Source organism: Eschrichtius robustus, chromosome 8 (assembly GCF_028021215.1).
Source record: "Eschrichtius robustus isolate mEscRob2 chromosome 8, mEscRob2.pri, whole genome shotgun sequence".
Taxonomy (NCBI): Eukaryota; Metazoa; Chordata; class Mammalia; order Artiodactyla; family Eschrichtiidae; genus Eschrichtius; species Eschrichtius robustus.
The window spans coordinates 108,659,709-108,678,573 of record NC_090831.1 but is presented as its reverse complement, the minus strand read 5'-3'; the positions used below and the strand labels follow the sequence as shown (position 1 = coordinate 108,678,573).

At 40.9% G+C, this 18,865-nt stretch overlaps 1 protein-coding gene and 1 long non-coding RNA gene across 9 annotated transcripts in view; one reads left to right on the top strand and one right to left on the bottom strand.

The window, feature by feature from the left end:
• Positions 1 to 9,127, top strand: part of LOC137768153 (uncharacterized) — a 55,469-nt gene extending 46,342 nt beyond the window's left edge. For 4 of the 7 annotated variants that reach the window (XR_011074717.1, XR_011074719.1, XR_011074714.1 and 1 more), the window contains 4 exons: positions 4,936 to 5,155; positions 5,277 to 5,403; positions 6,132 to 6,248; positions 7,367 to 9,127. This is a non-coding gene — a long non-coding RNA (uncharacterized lncRNA). Of the gene's footprint in view, positions 1 to 4,935; positions 5,161 to 5,262; positions 5,404 to 6,131; positions 6,653 to 7,366 lie in introns of those variants that run through there. The other 3 variants (XR_011074716.1, XR_011074718.1, XR_011074715.1) reach the window with 3 other exon arrangements.
• Positions 1 to 18,865, bottom strand: part of MKLN1 (muskelin 1) — a 353,982-nt gene that overhangs the window by 233,314 nt on the left and 101,803 nt on the right. The window lies entirely within an intron of this gene.

Sequence of the window (18,865 nt, the reverse complement as noted above, 5' to 3'; positions counted from 1 at the left end):
TCTGTTCTTCTTGCATAGTTTGTGTAGTTTTTTTTTTTTTTTAATTTATTTATTTATTTATTTTAGGCTGCATTGGGTCTTCATTGCTGGCACAGGCTCTAGGCATGCGGGCTTCAGTAGTTGTGGCTCATGGGCTCCAGAGCGCAGGCTCAGTAGTTGTGGCACATGGGCTTAGTTGCTCCGCGGCATGTGGAATCTTCCCGGACCAGGGCTCGAACCCGTGTCCCCTACATTGGCAGGTGGATTCTTAACCACTGTGCCACCAGGGAAGTCTGTAGTTTCTGTCTTTCAAAGAATTGGTCCATTTTATCCAAGTTATCTAATTTATTGGCATACAGTTGTTCATAGTATTCGCTTTTTTATCCTTTTTATTTTTGTGGAGTTGGTAGTAGTGTCCTCTTTTATTTCTTTTTTTTTTTTTTTAATTAATAGCTACTTTATTTATTTATTTATTTATTTATTTTTGGCTGTGTTGGGTCTTCTTTTTGTGTGAGGGCTTTCTCTAGTTGCGGCAAGCGGGGGCCACTCTTCATCGCAGTGCGCGGGCCTCTCACTATCGCAGCCTCTTTTGTTGCGGGGCACAGGCTCCAGATGCGCAGGCTCAGTAGTTGTGGCTCACGGGCCTAGTTGCTCCGCGGCATGTGGGATCTTCCCAGACCAGGGCTCGAACCCGTGTCCCCTGCATTGGCAGGCAGATTCTCAACCACTGCGCCACCAGGGAAGCCCCTCTTTTATTTCTGATTTTAGTAATTTGAATCTTCTCTCTTTTGTTTCTTGGTCAGTCTAGCTAAAGGTTTGTCATTTTGTAGATCTTTTCAAAGAACCGGCTTTTGGTTTTGTTCATTTTCTCTATTGTTTTTCCTATCCTTTGTTCCATTAATTTCCACTCTAATCTATTTCCTTCCATCTGCTTGATTTGGGTTTAGTTTGCTCTTCTTTTTCTAGTTTCTGAAAATGGAAGAATAGGTTATTGATTTGAGATCTTTTTCTTTTTCTTTTTTCTTCAATATAGGCATCTACAGCTATAAATTTCTTTCTAGGTACTGCTTTGGTACATTCCATAAGTTTTGGTATGTTTTGCTTCCATTTTCATTCATTTCAAAGTATGTTCTAATTTCCTTTGTAATTTCTTTTTTGACCTATCGGTTATTTAGGAGTGAATTGTTTAATATCCACATATTTGTGAATTTACCAAATTTCCTTGTCTTACTGATTCTAATTTATTTCCATTGTGGTCAGAAGTCATGTTTTGTATAACTTCAAATCTTTTAAATTTATTAGGGCTTTTATAATCTAGAATATAATCTATCCTGGAGAATAGTCCATATTCATCTGAGAAGAATGTGTATTTTGCTGTTGGTGGTTGGAGCATTTTATAGATGTCTGTTAGGTCTAACTGGTTTATAGTTTTGTTACAAACCGAATAATACACTGTCATAATTATTCATTAATATAATTTTATGTCATTTTTTAAGGTTGAGAAAAGAAAGGAAAGCAAGTTATATTTAGAGTTTTTTATGTCACCTTCTTATTTACCAATTATGGTTCTCTTCATTTGTTCCTGCAGATTTGAGTTACCATCTTGTAACTCATTTCTTATTCCACTACAGTTTTGTTCCCACCCACCTCCATTGTACTGTCATTATCAAATATGTTCTTTTATACAACTGCTTTCTAGATCATTTAAGAGAAAAAAGGGAGAAAAATATATATTGATATACTGTCTTTTATAATTACATAATTATATTTACTAGTGCTCTTTGGTTTTTTGTGTGGATTTGAGTCAGCTTGAAGAACTTCCTTGTTTCTTGTAACTCTAGCTAGCAGTGAATTCTCTCAGATTTTGTTTATCTGGGATTGTCTCTGTTTCACTTTCATTTTTGAGAAATAGTTTACTGGATAAAAGATTCCTATTTGACAGGGATTTTCCCCTCAGCATTTTGAATATGGCATCTCACTGGTTTCTAGCCTCCATTGTTTCTGGTGAGAAGTCAATTATTAATCTTATTTGGGTTCCCTTGTTTGTAATGTGTTGGGTTTTTTTCTTGCTGTTTTCTAGATATTCACTTTCAACGTTTTTACTATGATGTGTCTGAATGTGGATCTCTTTGTGTTTATTCTACTTGGGATTAGTTGAGCTTCTTGGATGTGTAGATTAATGTTTTTCATCAAATTTCAGAAGTTTTCAGCCATTATTTCTTTAAATACTTTTCTGCTACTCTCTTTCTTTCTCCTTCTGGTACTCACATTGTGCATGTGTTGATGTGCTTAATGATTCTCACATTCCTCTGAAGTTCTGTTCATATTTCTTCATCCTCTTTTCTCTCTGTTTTTGAGATCAAATAATATCTATCTATCATCTATCTATCTATCTTCAAGTTTGCTGATTCTTTCTTATACCAGTTCAAATATACTGCTGAGCCCCTCTAGTGAATTTTTTTTCTATTATCACAGTTTTCAAGTTCAGGATATCCATTAGGTTCTTTTAAAAACAATAATAATTTCCATCTCTTTATTGAATATCTTATGAGAGATTGTTACTCTACCTTCTTTTGATTCATTTTTTTTTAAATTATTAGCACCTTTAATTATTATTTATTTATTTATTTATTCATTCATTGGGCTGTGTTGGGTCTTCGTTTCTGTGCGAGGGCTTCCTCTAGCTGCGGCAAGTGGGGGCCACTCTTCATCACGGTGCGCGGGCCTCTCACTATTGTGGCCTCTCTTGTTGCGGAGCACAGGCTCCAGATGCGCAGGCTCGGCAGTTGTGGCTCACGGGCCTAGTTGCTCCGCAGCATGTGGGATCTTCCCAGATCAGGGCTCGAACCCGTGTCCCCTGCATTAGCAGGCAGATTCTCAACCACTGCGCCACCAGGGAAGCCCTCTTTTGACTTTAAGCATGGTTTTCTTCAGTTCTTTCAATATATTTATGATAGCTGCTTTGAAGTCTTTGTCTGCTAAGTTGGATATCTGGGCCCTCTCACAGGGAGTTTCTGTTGATGGCTTTTTTCCTCCCGTGTATGGGTCACATCGTACTTTCCTGTTTCTTTGCATGTCTCATAATTTTTTTGTTGAACACTGGACATTTTAGGTAATATATTGTAGCAGGTCTGGATACTGATCCCCTCATTTTTCTGAACTGTTCAGAATTTGGGTTCTGAACCAAGTATGATATGAAGACTAAATTGGAGGTGAATTTGAGGTAAAGGTACTGATAGATCACTCCTGACCAGATGAAAACTTCACAGAGAATCTCTGAGAACCATCTCCCTTATGCACTCCAAGCACAGAATACCAGCAGATACTAATAAAAATAAACCACTAAACCAGGTATCAGGAAACAAGTGTACTAAATCTTAGCTCTCTTCTTGGATTTCTAGGTGATGCAGAGTAAGCCAGTCAACCTCTTCTGAGCTCCAGTTCCCTGGAATAGCATATTGTGTTCAAGTATTTGTCTCACTGCTGGTCCCCAAATAGGGCATGTAGTTTAGATTGTATTTATGGTGGAGTGATTTTCACGAAATCTTCCCTATTCTTTTTCCATCCTGCTATTTCTTGTGACTGACATCATGCATCTGGGAAGTATCTGCCTGGGCTTTGAGTGTTATTGCTGCTTTGGATTTGTGAACTGCAGATTGAGTCTTGTCTAATAAGCATCATGTTGTAAACACCTTGAACTTGTTGGATGAAGAAAGGAAATCACAAAGTTTATCCCTACCCTCACTAAATGTTTTAATTTGCGAAAGAAAAGGCAGTAGGAAACTTGGAATTTCCGGTTCTGATCTTTTGGTCCTAGTCTACTGTTCCAAGCCAGAATCATGTCTCATCCTCCCCAGGCACTACTGTTTTTGGTCACTTAAAATGAAGTTGTTCCTAGACAGTTCATCTTCCAGCTATCTTTGGAACAAAGTTTGCCTCCAGTAACATCTTTACAAGGGCCTGTGGCCCTGACTTACTTTTTACTCACTTCTTAATAAGCACTGCCACAAGCCATTTGAATACCTTGGAGATCAAGATTAGTAAGTCCCATCAGTCATTAAGGTGGTTAAAATCGGTCTCCCTCCAGAGATTAGGTTTAACAAGCTCATCCACAGGGCGAGGACTCTTTGGCCAAAAAAACCCAGATCTAAATTGAAAGCGACTGACCAAACCAAGATCGAGCTAGTTTTCTTACTTGCAGCAGCCAAACTATTGTCCTGACTGGTAGGCAGAGTTTTCACAGCACAATAAAGTTGTTAAAAAACATTTGGGGCCCAATAGGGAATCATTGCTTAATGGTTATAGAGTTTTTGTTTTGGATGATGGTAAAGTTTTGGAAAGAGATAGTGGTAACGGTTATACAAGATTATGTATATACTTAATGCCACTGAACTGTACATTTAAAAATGGTCAAAATAGTCAATTTCATGTTATGTATATTCTACCACACACACACACACACACACACACACACACACACACACACTCCTTGGGGCCCCACTGATGCTGGCTCTCTGTCCAGAATGTTCCTCAAATTGTTTAATAATAACATCTAATCCGAGGCTTTGCCAGCACCTGAGGTTCCTGAAGAGCTCCAAAGATTTCCTGAGTATTACTGCCAACAGCATGGCAAATGGAAAAAAAATTAACTTCCCATATCTCTGCCTGTTTCCCCAGAAACTTGGAAATAATATGTAGCTACTTAGAGTCCAGGGGTGCAGAAAGGCTTAAGAAGGGTGTATGTACATTTGGAGTTAGTCTGAGTTGGCATCCACTTCTGTGTACCCTCATTAAGTGGTACCTGAAATAACTAGCAGGATCATTAAGTGGCTTACGCTAATCCTTCTAAATTGTTAGACTTAATCTAGAATTATGATGATATAACCCCAGTTAACTGCCAATAGTTTTGAACATCCTTTTCTGATTGACTATGTCTTTTTCCTGTTTATCTGTTAGGCCACTGCAGCCCTGTGACCCAAGGCTCTGGAATGGATCAGCCCTCCTACTCACTCCCTCCTGCACACACCGCGTCTCCATGGAAACAGCTTGTCAGGCCCTGTTTGGCTGCAGGTTCTGAAGACCTCTCATCAGCAGCCCCAGTCCTGCACAGATTCAGTCTTAATAAGCCAGGCTTCTAAGGAGGAACTTGTACTAGGAGGCCCATCCTCTCTAGCTGGTGAGGTCTGGAATTGTCCTTAAGTCTCCTTTGGGGTATACCTGGGGAGTCCTGAATGTCACTGAGTTGCCCTGACCTTCCAACACTGATATTCAGGTCAATGGCAGGGTTTCCATCCTAGGTTCCTGCTTCAACCTGAACTCATCATCTCCTTCCAGCAAGCCTTCTGCTCCCATCATCTCTCCCCACCCACCAAAGGTGAAAGTCATTCTGAGCTCTACAGGCCCCACCTGTGGCTAATCACCAAGGTCAGTTGGTAACTACTTTTGTATCACTCAACCTCATCTTTCTTGCATCCCTATTGCCTCTGCTATAGTTCAGGCCCACATTATTTTTTTCTTCAATTACTGCAAGATCCTCCAACCTGGTCCTCCTACTTCTATACTTGCTTTCCTTACATCCAATCTCCATATTACAACCAGTGAGAAAACTTCCTAAAAAAACAGATCTGACACGTCCTTCTCCCACAGAAAGTCAGTGGTTCCCATTGCCCTCAGGATAGAACTTAGACCCTCTTACATACACACAAGATTACACCTTTAATCTGACCCCTGCTCACCTCTCCAGGATCATCTCTTGCCCCTTCCCCTGCATATTCTGATGTTGGCCATACCAAACCACTTACCTTCTCCAATGAACCACCTGTTCTCTCTTGCCTCTGTGACTTTTCACTGTTGCCTCCTTCACCTGAAGTGTCCCTTCTCCATGCCCCACCCCCCCCCCATAAACCTTTCACATTCTTGGGGAAGCTTTTCCAACTGTCAAATCTTAAGTGCCTCTTCTATGTTCTCTTAGAGCTCCTATGTTTACTCCCTTTCTGCTGAACTGTCAACTCCCTGAGGGCAAGGAATATGCCAACCTCTAGTTCAGTGCCTAATATATTCACTCAAATGTCTGTTGTATATGTGAAAGAATAAAGACTAAACCTCTGGAATAAAAATGCCACCACATGCTAATTACAAGTATCCTTTTCCAGAGTCTTCTGTTGTCGGGCATCATTCATCCATCAGATCGGATCAGGCATTTGCTACACTGCCAGGACACTGCGACTTGGACTGCTGGCCACTGTCCTTGGGGGTACATCTACAAATGGGTCAGTTGCCCCAGTTCACTCTGGCTAGTTCTGGTTGCCTCTTTTTTGTTAGTCACTGGGGAGGTCCCTGCCGGCCTCGTGGCTGAACCCTTGTGGCCTCAGTCAGCAGCTGGAGAGCCATTCCTGAGAGCTGAGATAGTGACTCAGCCCTTCTCTCATTACCGAGGGAAGATTCCTTTCTCACTGGTTATGCAATGTCACCCAGGCTATGTTTTCATTAGTGGAGTCCAAAATTTGGAATCATGGTAAGAGGAGAAAATAGCAGTTAATCTCAGGAATAGATAAGATCTGTCATGTTTCTGCAGGAGAGATTTTCTTTTTTTCTCTTTTTGTTTTTGGTGGGTCATGGGTGGGTGAAGGAGTTGGTAAGGAACCTGTGTTCATATATAAAGAAATAAATCAAAGGAGGAGTTGGATGTATACGATGCTTTTGCTCGGAGAGTTCAATGGATTATCTGGGAAAGAAGCCAGAAAAAGAGAGACTTCTCATCAGAGGTAGGTGCCCACCCATGTATGTAAAAGAACATTTAGCCCTAAGCCCTGTTCCATTCATTTTTTTCCTAAATCAACACATCTCTCATCTCCCAGAAATGAGAAACCAACTTTTTGCTGTGGACCTGGATGAAATGAAAAAAAAGAATGGATTTTGCTTCAAACTGGGTTCCCTTGATTGCAGTGTGAGGCTTACACAGAAGAGTAAGGACGCTAGGAAGAGGAAGTAGCAAAGCAAAGGCACAATCTCACCTTCTCCCCTGCAGTAAGAAAGTAAAAGATCCATTAGATGAGAAAATGTATGTGAAAGCACTTAGCACAGTGCTTGGCAAATGGATGGGATTCAATAATATTGACTCTTTATTTTATCTATGCTCAGTGTAGAGACTCATAAGGCAGATTTTGTGTAGGAAGAATATAGGGGGAACCAGTGGGAGTGTGGGAGTATGCTCTACCTGGATGATAGTTAAAATTTTGCTGTTAGAGTTTCTTTCCTTTGACTGTATCAAAAAACAAACACCAACTAGAGGCAAAAGACATTGTCTTCAGACATTTCTATTTCTGTTTTACTATTAATGGTTCATTATATTCTTTCTGTCTTGTCTGTCATTTTTTTTTTTTTTCAGGCAGTAATGGAGAGAACTTAAAGGCATTAAACATCATAGATGAGGGTGGAAGTACACATTTTCTGTTTCTTTAAGCTAGACAAAAACCTAACAGTCTGAATTGGAATACTATCACTCATAACTTCTACTATATAAATTAATAATTTTAACAAGTATAACGTTCTAGTAGACATGAGACAGTTAATGTAGAGACCAAGGAACAACTGGGTCATTTGCCTCAGTACTGAGGTAGTTTCTTAATTGGACGTGTTAGGAGTGGTAGAAGATCTCGTCTGCTGACAACTTAGAAAGTTGCAGTTGAGGAGGCAAAAGGAAAACAGAAATCATAAGCACTTTTACACATATGAAGTTGTTAATAGGCAGCTTCTAACTCTATGTATGTTCGTGTTACTAAAACCTAGAACAGCACTCAAAGTACTTGTAAGTGCTCAACAACTGTTTGTTTAACCAAAACCAAACTAAAAGCAAAACAAAATGAAACAAACAAAACTGGTACTTGTTAACATCAGTCAGCTATGTCCTACTCTAGGTTCAATAATACTATCAGATTAATATAAACTCTGAAACCAAAGTAACCATGTCCTATGATTGTATAGCATCATCCCACATGTATTTCCTTTTCATACTCAACAGTTCTATACTCAACATATACTCAATATGTAGTCTTTATTGCCTCCATTTACAGGTAAAGGAACCATGTCATAACAGGTAAAGGGGCTTGCTCAGATAAGCAAGAAAATTAATGTTAACCTCGAGTCTAAGATTCTTAACTCCAAAATGAATAGACAAAATTAAAAGACAAAAAAAATCCTTTATTAGGGGCAAAGAGATCCTCCTTAATATTTTAATAAAGAACTATCACAACTCAATAATGAAAAGACAAAGACCCTAATAGAAAAATTGGCAAAGTACACAAACTAACAAATCATAAAAGGAGATCTCTGTAGTAATCAAAGAAATACTTTATTGTGAATCAGGCTCTGCTTAAAATGTGAGTTCAGAGATCGCTGGTAAAATGGCCTAGACTAGATTTCAGAACGAAGGTTAAAGATAAATGGGCCTTGGGGCTTCCCTGGTGGCGCAGTGGTTAAGAACCTGCCTGCCAACGCAGGGGACATGGGTTCGAGCCCTGGTCCGGGAAGATCCCACATGCTGCAGAGCAACTAAGCCAGTGCACTACAACTACTGAGCCTGAGCTCTAGAGCCCGCAAGCCACAACTACTGAAGCCCGCGTGCCTAGAGCCCACGCTCCGCAACAAGAGAAGCCACTGCTATGAGAAGCATGTGCACTGCAACAAAGAGTAGCCCCCGCTCACCACAACTAGAGAAAGCCTGCGTGCGCAGCAACGAAGACTCAATGCAGCCAAAAATAAATAAATAAAATAAATAAATTTATAATAAATAAATAAATGGGCCTTGGACTTTCCTGGTGGTGCAGTGGTTAAGAATCCGCCTGCCAATGCAGGGGACACGGGTTCGAGCCCTGGCCCGGGAAGATCCCACATGCTGCAGAGCCACTAAGCCCGTGCACCACAACTACTGAGCCTGAGCTCTAGAGCCCACAAGCCACAACTGCTGAGCCTGCGTGCTACAACTACTGAAGCCCGTGCTCCTAGAGCCCATGCTCCACAACAAGAGAAGCCACCACGATGAAAAGCCCATGCACCGCAACGAAGAGTAACCCCCGCTCGCTGCAAGTAGAGAAAGCCCACACGTAGCAACAAAGACCCAACACAGCCAAAAATAAATAAATAAAATAAATAAATTTATAATAAATAAATAAATAAATGAGCCTTTTCCTTGCCCTAATCCCAATTTGAGTTTTGCAGTTTTAATACCTTCCACTGGGAGTGAAGACATGAGAAAGCCAAAAGCATTGGGAAGAACAGATCAGCATTGTCTGGGCCTCACAGATAATTATCAGCAGGTGAGGAGAAGGAATTCATAGGGCAGCATCCCAGAGCCTGTGGGCCCCCGATGTTCCTCAGGGACAGAGTCAAGCCTTGTCTGGTTCTACGAAGAGCCCTGTAGTCTTGCTCCTCAAACTGTGGTTCGTGGGCAGCAGCGGGGACATCTCCCCGGAGCTTACGGAAATGCCGAACCTCGAGCCCTGACTCCAGGCCTCTTGAATCAGAATCTGCATTTTAGCAAGTTTCCCAGGTAACATACACACACAGTGAAGCTTGAAAAGCATTGCCCTGGGGGGCGTGGCTCAGGGTCTGCTCACTGCAGGTGCTCAGTAAATGCATGCCCACTGAATGAAAGACTGGACAGGGTGATCTCTGCGGTCCCTTTCAAAAGTAAATCACCTGATTTACCGAAAACTAGTCACTATCCAGTTGAGTAAAGTATCAACCATTTTACAAAGGGCTTTAAGTAGATTAATGAATTAATACTGGTGTTTTGGTGTTGACGTTTTCTACGGTGAATTCAGAGTTTATTATCAGTATCATTTTACTAGGCTTCTTTATATGCCCAGGAGGCACCAACAAGGCATAAATCCTTCTCTTTTGTCCTCTCTGATCTACCTCTCACAAAAAGGAAAGAATTGGGAATGTAAAATAGAATGAGTAGAAATGAGAGCAAGTCTGAAAATGCTGGAGAAGAGAATGCCCACCAATGTAAGGACATTGCTCTTTTATCTGCCTTTCCAGTGAGTGGAGTCTCTAAGCTTTCACCTTGTACCATATGGGCATGTGTGTGGAGGAAGTGGTGGTGAGGAGGGAAAGAAGAGACAAGGAAGAGAAAGAAGGGACCAAGAATTAAGGACCCCTGTGCTGTCCAATGAGCTGACACAGGCAAAGGTACCAAATCTGGCCATTAAAGTGCATCTGAAGCAACTGTGTGCACCATCATCATTATTGTCATTATCATCATTTTTAGTTCTACTTGCTGTCTGCCAACCTCTTCACAGAGCAGACCATCTTAATAGTGACCCAGCCCATAGCTTCAAGGTTGTCCACAGACCTGATGCTGCCAGAAAACCAGTTACAAGAAGGGAGACGAAAGGGATCCAGAGAATGGAGAGGCATTCTGAGTTCCATTAATGAGTGAGGTGACTCACGGCTGACTCAGACAAACGAAGACAAGCCTGGAGAGGGGAGACGGTGGGGGGCAGACCTCAAAGGAGCCCTGCCAAAATGTTCAAATGGGAGCTAGGAGGCCAGGGACACGGTGTTATTTAGAGAGCAGCCTGCAGCTCTGGTGTTGAAGGGAGGAGCGGATCTGAAAACAGAGGGAGAAAATTGCATTTGAGGCCAAAAACTGAGTTGTGACTCTGTAGCTTTCTGTGCTTTGACAAATGTGTAACATTCTCTGGTGACATTGACCTGCTCCTTGGCAAATCTTAGAATACTAACTCAATAGGAATTAATTGTCATCAGTTTCCTGGGGAGTAGAGGTAAATCAGGTACCACTCTAATTTTTCTAATGATCTCAGTGAGAAAAATAAGCCTCTTTCTTTAGTATTTTACATTTGGAGAACACTGTGATCCAACCTGTGCTTATAGATGATAGATTTTTTTAAAAAACTTGAACATACGACTAAAGCATCTTCTCTCTGATCAATGGCTAATTGAGGTTTCAGTTTGAAGATTCCAAAGTTAAATACTGTTATGAAGGTTCACAACTGCATTTTCCTATATGGACTGTACTGAAATGATATGTCTCACCACACACTATATCTAGGTCCCCTAAAGCAGGCGTCCCCAACCCTGCCAGTACTGGTCTGCAGCCTGCTAGGAACTGGGCCACACAGCGGGAGGTAAGTGGAGGGCAAGCAAGCGAAGCTTCATCTGCCGCTCCCCATTGCTCCCCATCACTCACATTACCACCTGAAACATCCGCCCCTCCGTCTGTCGAAAAATTGTCTTCCACGAAACCGGTCCCTGGTGCCAAAAATGTTTGGGACCATTGCCCTAAAGATCATGCATTTGCGAGATGGCTAGATGTAGGTATAGACTACTTGGGTGACGTGGTTTTTCTCTGTGTACTAAAAAACCCACACAGAGATCAAACCCATGACCTCAGCCTCATTAAGACAATGCAAACCAACTGAGCTATCTAAAAATAATTTTGGTCGATTACATATTTATATATGATTTGATGACTATTGTGTCAAATGTACTTCACCAGAATTGCACGATGGTGGAAGAGACAGGGGTTCTTTGCCAGCTTGGCCACCCGTGAACTTTCACTAAGGTGAAAAATAAGTTGCTCCAAACGCAGAATATTTCAACTTTGCCTGCCCCCAACAGGCGGCAATGGCAGTTGGACGCAGTTGTTTTAGTCTTGGCCAGCTAGTTTTCTACTATCAGCAGGTTTACTGTATTTAATTTGGGGTGTTTTGCAACATTATTAAGTATGTCTGACAAGTGCAAAAGCAATAAGAATGTTGAATGTGCTATTAAGAAGAGGCTTATGATTATGATGAAAACAAAAAATGAAAATGAAAGAGATTAACAAAATGAATATTAGGAATGGTAAGAAAAATCACCAGTGTTGCATGTGGGTAAGAGTTAGATCATTAGTCAATAGGGGTGATTCTGAAAGACAAAGAGAGCTTCAAAACATGTGAAAAATGCTGGCTGGGTCAATGCAATGAACATCACAGTCAGCAAGAAATGAGGAAAAGTGATCCAAGAAATGGAAACAATTTGGAGTTTGTGATTAGAGACCTGGCATCAGTTTTGAATGCCTATAATCCAAATATTAATTCAGGTAAGGGCTAAAAAATATGTTCAAGCATTTAAAAGCCAGGTGTGATAAAAGTTCTCATTCTGGATCCTTTGCTGAAAACCAGTGATAGTTCCATAGATTCAAGATCTGTTAGATCTACACAACATTAAATTCCCTATGGAAGCTGAGAAGGAGTTTTATGACACTTGGCAAAGCCCACCAAAGGCTGCCTTGACCGCCTTTCAATTTATATGGACTGGTCTATTTTGGATAAAGAAGCCCAATAGGATGGCTATCAGCAAGGAGATTAGAATGCTCTCTAGTCTTAAAGCTTTTAAGGACCATCAAGCCCCTTTTTGGTAGAGACATGTCTTCCTAAGCTTAATCACTAATAGCCAGTTTTGTCTTACTACAGTTTTTCAGAATTCATCTGTTTATAAGATATATAAATGTATGTATACATTCCTCTGTACACTTTTTGGATCTTGCTTCTTTATTTAACATTGGACAGTGGGATTTTCCTTTAGCTTTTAGCTAATTGTTTAACATGGTCTTTCAATGGAAGCTTGGTATTCCATTTCCTTACTGTCATTTGATCCACCTTTTGCTGAGTTCATAAGAATGCTATGATATTAATATCATTTGGCATAAATTGTTACGTTTCTCTGATTATTTCATGAGGATAAATTAGTAGAATAAAGTTACTAGGTCATAGTGTTATGAATATGTTTAAAGTTTTAATATATTTCTAAATTTTCCTTCAAAAAGATTTTGCCAACTGATATCCCTTCAAGAAAAATATCAATGTTCCTGTTTCCATGTACCTTTGTCAGTATTAGATACTATTTTTCTTTTGCCTCTACTTATTTTGAGGAGAAAACATTTCTTAATGTTTATTTATTTGTTATTGAGACCTCTTTCTAAGATTTTTTTTTCTTTTTTTTTTTCTTTCTAAGATTTTTTTTTTTTTTTAAATAAATTTATTTATTTATTTATTTTTGGCTGTGTTGGGTCTTAGTTTCTGTGCAAGGGCTTTCTCCAGTTGCAGCGAGCGGGGGCCACTCTTCATCGCGGTGCACGGGCCTCTCACTGTCGCGGCCTCTCTTGTTGCGGAGCACAGGCTCCAGACGTGCAGGCTCAGTAGTTGTGGCTCACGGGGCTAGCCGCTCCGCGGCATGTGGGATCTTCCCAGACTGGGGCACGAACCCGTGTCCCCTGCATTGGTAGGCGGATTTCTGACCACTGCGCCACCAGGGAAGCCCCTCTTTCTAAGATTTTTAACGCATGTCCTTTGCCAGTTTTTCTACTGGAACACTTTCCTTTAATTATTGATTTGTAATCATTCTTTATATATTAACCAATTTTTTATTTGCCTTTTAACTTTATTTTTAATAGTCACCACCATTGTTTTTCATCTCTAAAGGTAATACCAACTGCAGTTAATTCACATGGCTGATGGGAAAACTGAATGAGAAAATATTTGTGAAAATGCTATAAAACATAAAGGATTTTAATCACATACTTCTAGTGTTGATGCTATGCAGAAATCAAGAGGACTGGACTACAAATCTAACATGAATTTGTAGACAAATAAACTCCTATTCTTGACTCTGACAGTATCTTACGAAATAAGAATTATATGTTTTGTATCATAGTTATTAGGAATGCCATAAAAATAAACAAAGATATCAGGTATCAAAACACTCTGAGGGACTTCCCTGGTGGCGCAGTGGTTAAGAATCCGCCTGCCAAAGCAGGGGACATGGGTTTGAGCCCTGGTCTGGGAAGATCCCACATGCCGCGGAGCAACTAAGCCCATGCGCCCCAACTATTGAGCCTGCGCTCTAGAGCCTGCAAGCCACAACTACTGAGCCCACGTGCCACAACTACTGAAGCCTGTGCACCTAGAGCCCGTGCTCCGCAACAAGAGAAGCCACTGCAATGAGAAGCCCACCTACCGCAATGAGAAGCCTGCGCACCGCAACAAAGAGTAGCCCCCGCTCGCGGCAACTAGAGAAACCCACTTGCAGCAACAAAGACCCAATGCAGCCAAAAATAAATAAATGAAGTAATTTTTTTAAAAAAAGAACAACACTCTGAGACTTTTAGATGAATCCATAAAACCAAGCTGTTGCACTATTTTACTTTCTTTTGAAAAAGTTAATTAATCCAGTATAGGCCCACTGTAACAGGAAAGACACCATAGTCATCACTATTGTTACCTCAGGTTCATAAGTTATGCCTGCTCACCTTTCCAAACAGTCCTTTTCTCAAGTTTTTTTTTTTTTAAATATTTATTTATTTATTTGGTTGCACCAGGTGTTAGTTGCAGAAGGTGGGCTCCTTAGTTGCGGTACGTGGGCTTTTTAGCATGTAGCTTGAGGGCTCATTAGTTGTGGCATGCGAACTCTTGGTTGCGGCATGCACGTGGGATCTAGTTCCTGACCAGGGATCGAACCCGGGCCCCCCTGCATTGGGAATGCAGAGGCTTAACCACTGCGCCACCAGGGAAGTCCCTCAAGTTTTTTTTTTACTTGAAAACAAAAAGAGATTAATCAGAGAAAAACTCTTCTCCAACAGAAAGAAAGATTTTTAAAAAGTATATAGTTTTATAATTAATGAATTAATATTTAAAGGCACACACGGAGAAGCTCGCTCCCAATGATGTCACCATCCTCCCTCTGCCCACACCCTCGTCCTTATGGCTTCTTGTGTATCCTGCCAGTGTTTCTGTATACATATGCAAACAAATACAAATAAATATTGTCATTATAATTCCTCTTTTCATTCACAAAAGTAGCATACCATATACATTGCTCTCTACCTTGCTTTTTAACTTAATATATTTTGAACAGGAGCCCTCAATAGGAAGACATTTAATGTAAACATGAGACATGATATTGGCATTAAACAAGAAAATTTTTAAATTCCTGTCTTGGTTCTGTCACCATAATTATATAAGCTCAGAGTTGGACAGTGTGCTGGAAGATTTGCTAGTCAGTCATCAAACCATTTTCCTCTTTTTCCTGGGCACAGGACTGCCTCCCCTGCAGTTAGGTGTGGCCATGTGACTGAATTCTACTGGATAGAAAGAATGCGAGCAGAGCTGACGTGTACCACTTCTAGGTCCATCCCCTAAAAACCTCCCCACACAATCCTCCACAGTCTTTCCCTGTCTGTCAGCAGGATGTCAACACCTAAAGCAACCTTATAACAGCATGTTGAAGATGGCAGAATTATGAGATGGAAGGGCCTGGTTCTTTGAACTACTACTTGGAAGAGAGCCACCCACCATCAGGATCACCCATTTTGGATGTTATATGAGTGAGAAATTTCCTGTCATGTCTGAGCCATGAGACAGTTTTAGGTTTGATATACAGATTTAATACAGCAGCTAGTATTGCCTTAATTAACCCAGATGACAACCTCAAAGTCCTTCTAGTCCAATGACTGGCATATAGCAGGCACTCAGTAAATGTATTTGGATGCATGAATGAACATTTGAACACTCTGGAGATAGAGAATTAATTCGCTATCCCATTGGTCAGTTTAATACATTTGGATCAGCTTGAATGATTGGAAAATTACTTATATGAAGCTAAAACCTATCACCTTCTAACTTGTACCAATTTGTAACTGCCCTTCTCAATCACACAAAATAAGTCTGAGCCCTCTTCAAAACAGCCTTTCAACTATTTGACAATACCTCCTTCTATGCTCTCTGTGACAAACCCTCTGGTCTCCAAGCAGAGGAACCTAATGTTTTAAGTTTTTCTTCTTAGGTTATACAGTAGTTACTAAAGCTCTTAATACCATCTTTACCCTCCTCTGGGCACATTTGGGTTTGTCATTCTTCCCCATTCAGTGGGTACACAGGACAGAATGTCATATTCTTGGCAACACTGACCAGCCTGTGTGGGTACCAATTGCCCCTTTTAGTCAGGACTCCGTACCTCAATTAATGCAGCTTAATATTATAACAGTCTCTTAGGTGGCCATATCACCTATTGACTCATTTTGAGCTTGTGGTCAAGCTTCCCACCTCTCTTCTCTCCTCTTCCTGGCCCCCAACATACACACTAATTCACTAGATGACCTTAAACAAATCACCTCTCTGGGACTTATTTCTCACGTGAAAAATGAGGGGGTTGGACCAGGTGATTTCTGAGTTGTTTTTCTTTCCTGTTCTAATATTCTTTGAGTCTCAAACAGGAAGTTCCAGGAGAGCTCACGTTGTACTTTTACGTAGACTCTTTCACCCATAGCAGTATGAGAGTGTAAGTCTGCCTGGAAACATTAAACTTGTCAAACAACTTGAAGCTCCACAGGTACTTTTTCTCAGCTGCATTAAGCTTATATTCATGTGCTTATATAAGATATGTGGACAGTGTGTGGTAGATTGTATTTATACACTAAGGCAATGGACTGTGCTGAACTATAGTAGTGAAGGAGGGAGAAAATAAAGCTCAGGCAGAAAAAAAACAGTGAGAGCATGAGGGCAAACAAGGTGTGGTTTTCTCTGATGGAACTCTCCATAACTATTTTAAGGGAGACAGACCATGGTAAAGAGGATATACATTTCACTCAGCTGAAAGCCTGGTGTGATGTCTTGTCAGTTTCCTCATCTCACTTCACACACTGTCCTAACGTACAAAAAAAAAAAAAAAATTACTCTCAGCCAACTGGCAAATAAATGCGTTTGCTGTTTGGGGTAATCAAACCATATCTCCATACCCCTTGCCCTTGGCCAGTTTCTTATAAAGCAGACATTTTTCATGATTTTAGCTGACTAATTCCTCCTGGTATTTCTGCCTGACAGTCCTCGATCCATGCCTAAGGGGCTGGATCCACTTCCTACCCTAGACTAAGATTCTACCCATTATTATTTGACCTCTTTTGAAAAACTCATTGCCAGCTTTATAACCTGATCTGGGCATACTCCCCATTGGGGCCTGCATTTCCTGTGGATGATGCATTGGTTTCCTAGGTGACGGCAGGAAGGAACAGACCTGTTAGCTTGTGGCTTCTGACTCACTCGCTGCAATGGACGTCACAGAATCGTGGCTGAACAAGTGGATGCTGATAAAAGCATGTGCTTAAGCGGGGCACTGGTGGTTAAAAACCATCCCATTGTACCAGCTCTCCCTCCCACTAAGCAAGCCGACAGACTGACATAAATACCAGATGTGAAAAAACAGTCAACAGATTCGCAACCTCTCTGAACTCCCAGTCCTATAAAAGTGCACAGTGGAGACCTATTTACAACCCCAATGTTTTGTTCCTTTCCCTGTTTAGAATTTCCTCTTCTTTTCTGGAATGTGTAAGTACCAGGATTCTCTAATGAAATGTCTGATGGAGGCTGAAGAGGGGGAGGTGGAGACAAGCCAAAAACTCACCAGAAGCCTGTTTACTAAGGTGACATCTCCTTTTGATCTTTCACATCTGTTCCCTGAGAGGGGAAGTAAACTCACAGTGGACTAACAAATTATCAGAGTCCAGAATAAAAAACACGTTCTGTTGGGCAAATTTCATGAAGCCTAGAGACAAGGAGAGACACGCATGCGCGTGCACACATACACACAGACACACACGCACACACACACAGAGATTAACTTTCTAGTTACCTCTTTTGCTATCAACTGATCCCAGCAACGTACAAGTCAAAGAAGACTGCCTGGGATAAAAAACACAAAGAGCTCCTTTGTCCTTCACATCTGAACTACTGAAGACTGAATGGATTCTTTCGATTCTTGAATTCCTTAAATGACCAACAAACCTAAAGTTTCCCTACTGGGAATAATGCCTCTTGTTTTCCACGGAGCCTTAAGGGATGCTTTAAATAGCATCAGCAAGCATCCGAATGAATTAAGACAGCAAATGTAGGTTAGCTTTATTTAGACAGATAAAGACAAGCAGAGAAAGTTGTCTGGTTCAAGGGCAGTGCAGCCTTGCTGACAGGACAACATTTCTCAGAGGAGGGGAAATTGCTTTGGGAGAGAGAGAGATTTCGGGCAAAGAGCAAACTTCCTTGGAGCACCACGGGAAGTGATGCTAAATTCTTCCATAAAGAGGAGCAGGAATTAAGAATGTCCTGCCACTCGTTGAAGGAAAGATCTATGGATTTAAAATGTAAAACAGAACTTGGCATCCTCCTCTCTCTTTCCCATTTCTTAGGCAGACCATCAGAAAGGACATGTTTCCCAGAACATAAGCTGGGGTAGGGAGTTTAGGAGACTACTTCAGACTGGGATTTGAGAGCCTCAGCAAGTTCTGAGTCAGAAAATGCATCCAGTTGGAGGGGTCCCTGGAGATGTGGAAGCCCAGAAAGCAGGGAAACTGGCAGATATGGGGGCATTCACTCACTAAACAAAAATGTAGATGCTTAGAAAAAAGTTGCAGTCAATAGCCATTATCTTGTAATAACTTTTAAAGGAGTATAATCTGTACACTGAATCATAATGCAGTATACCTGAAACTAATATAATATTGTAAATCAACTATACTTCGCTTAAAAAAAAGTTGCAGTCAGTGAGTTTTGTTTATTTTATTCTTCCTTTGCCCACAACCCTTAGATTATTTCCTGAAAATGAACTCCTTATGGAAAGAAGTGGGTCTAGAAAAATATATAAGTTTCTGTGATGTTTATGGTTTCTTCACTTTCTAAATATTTGCTGGTTTCTTCTCAACTGAAAAAGCCAAATGAGGGACTTCCCTGGTGGTCCAGTGGTTGGGACTTTGCCTTCCAATGTGGGATGGAACCCACACCCCTGGTCGGGGAGCTCAGATCCCACATGCCTTGAAGCCAAAAAAAAAAATCCCAAA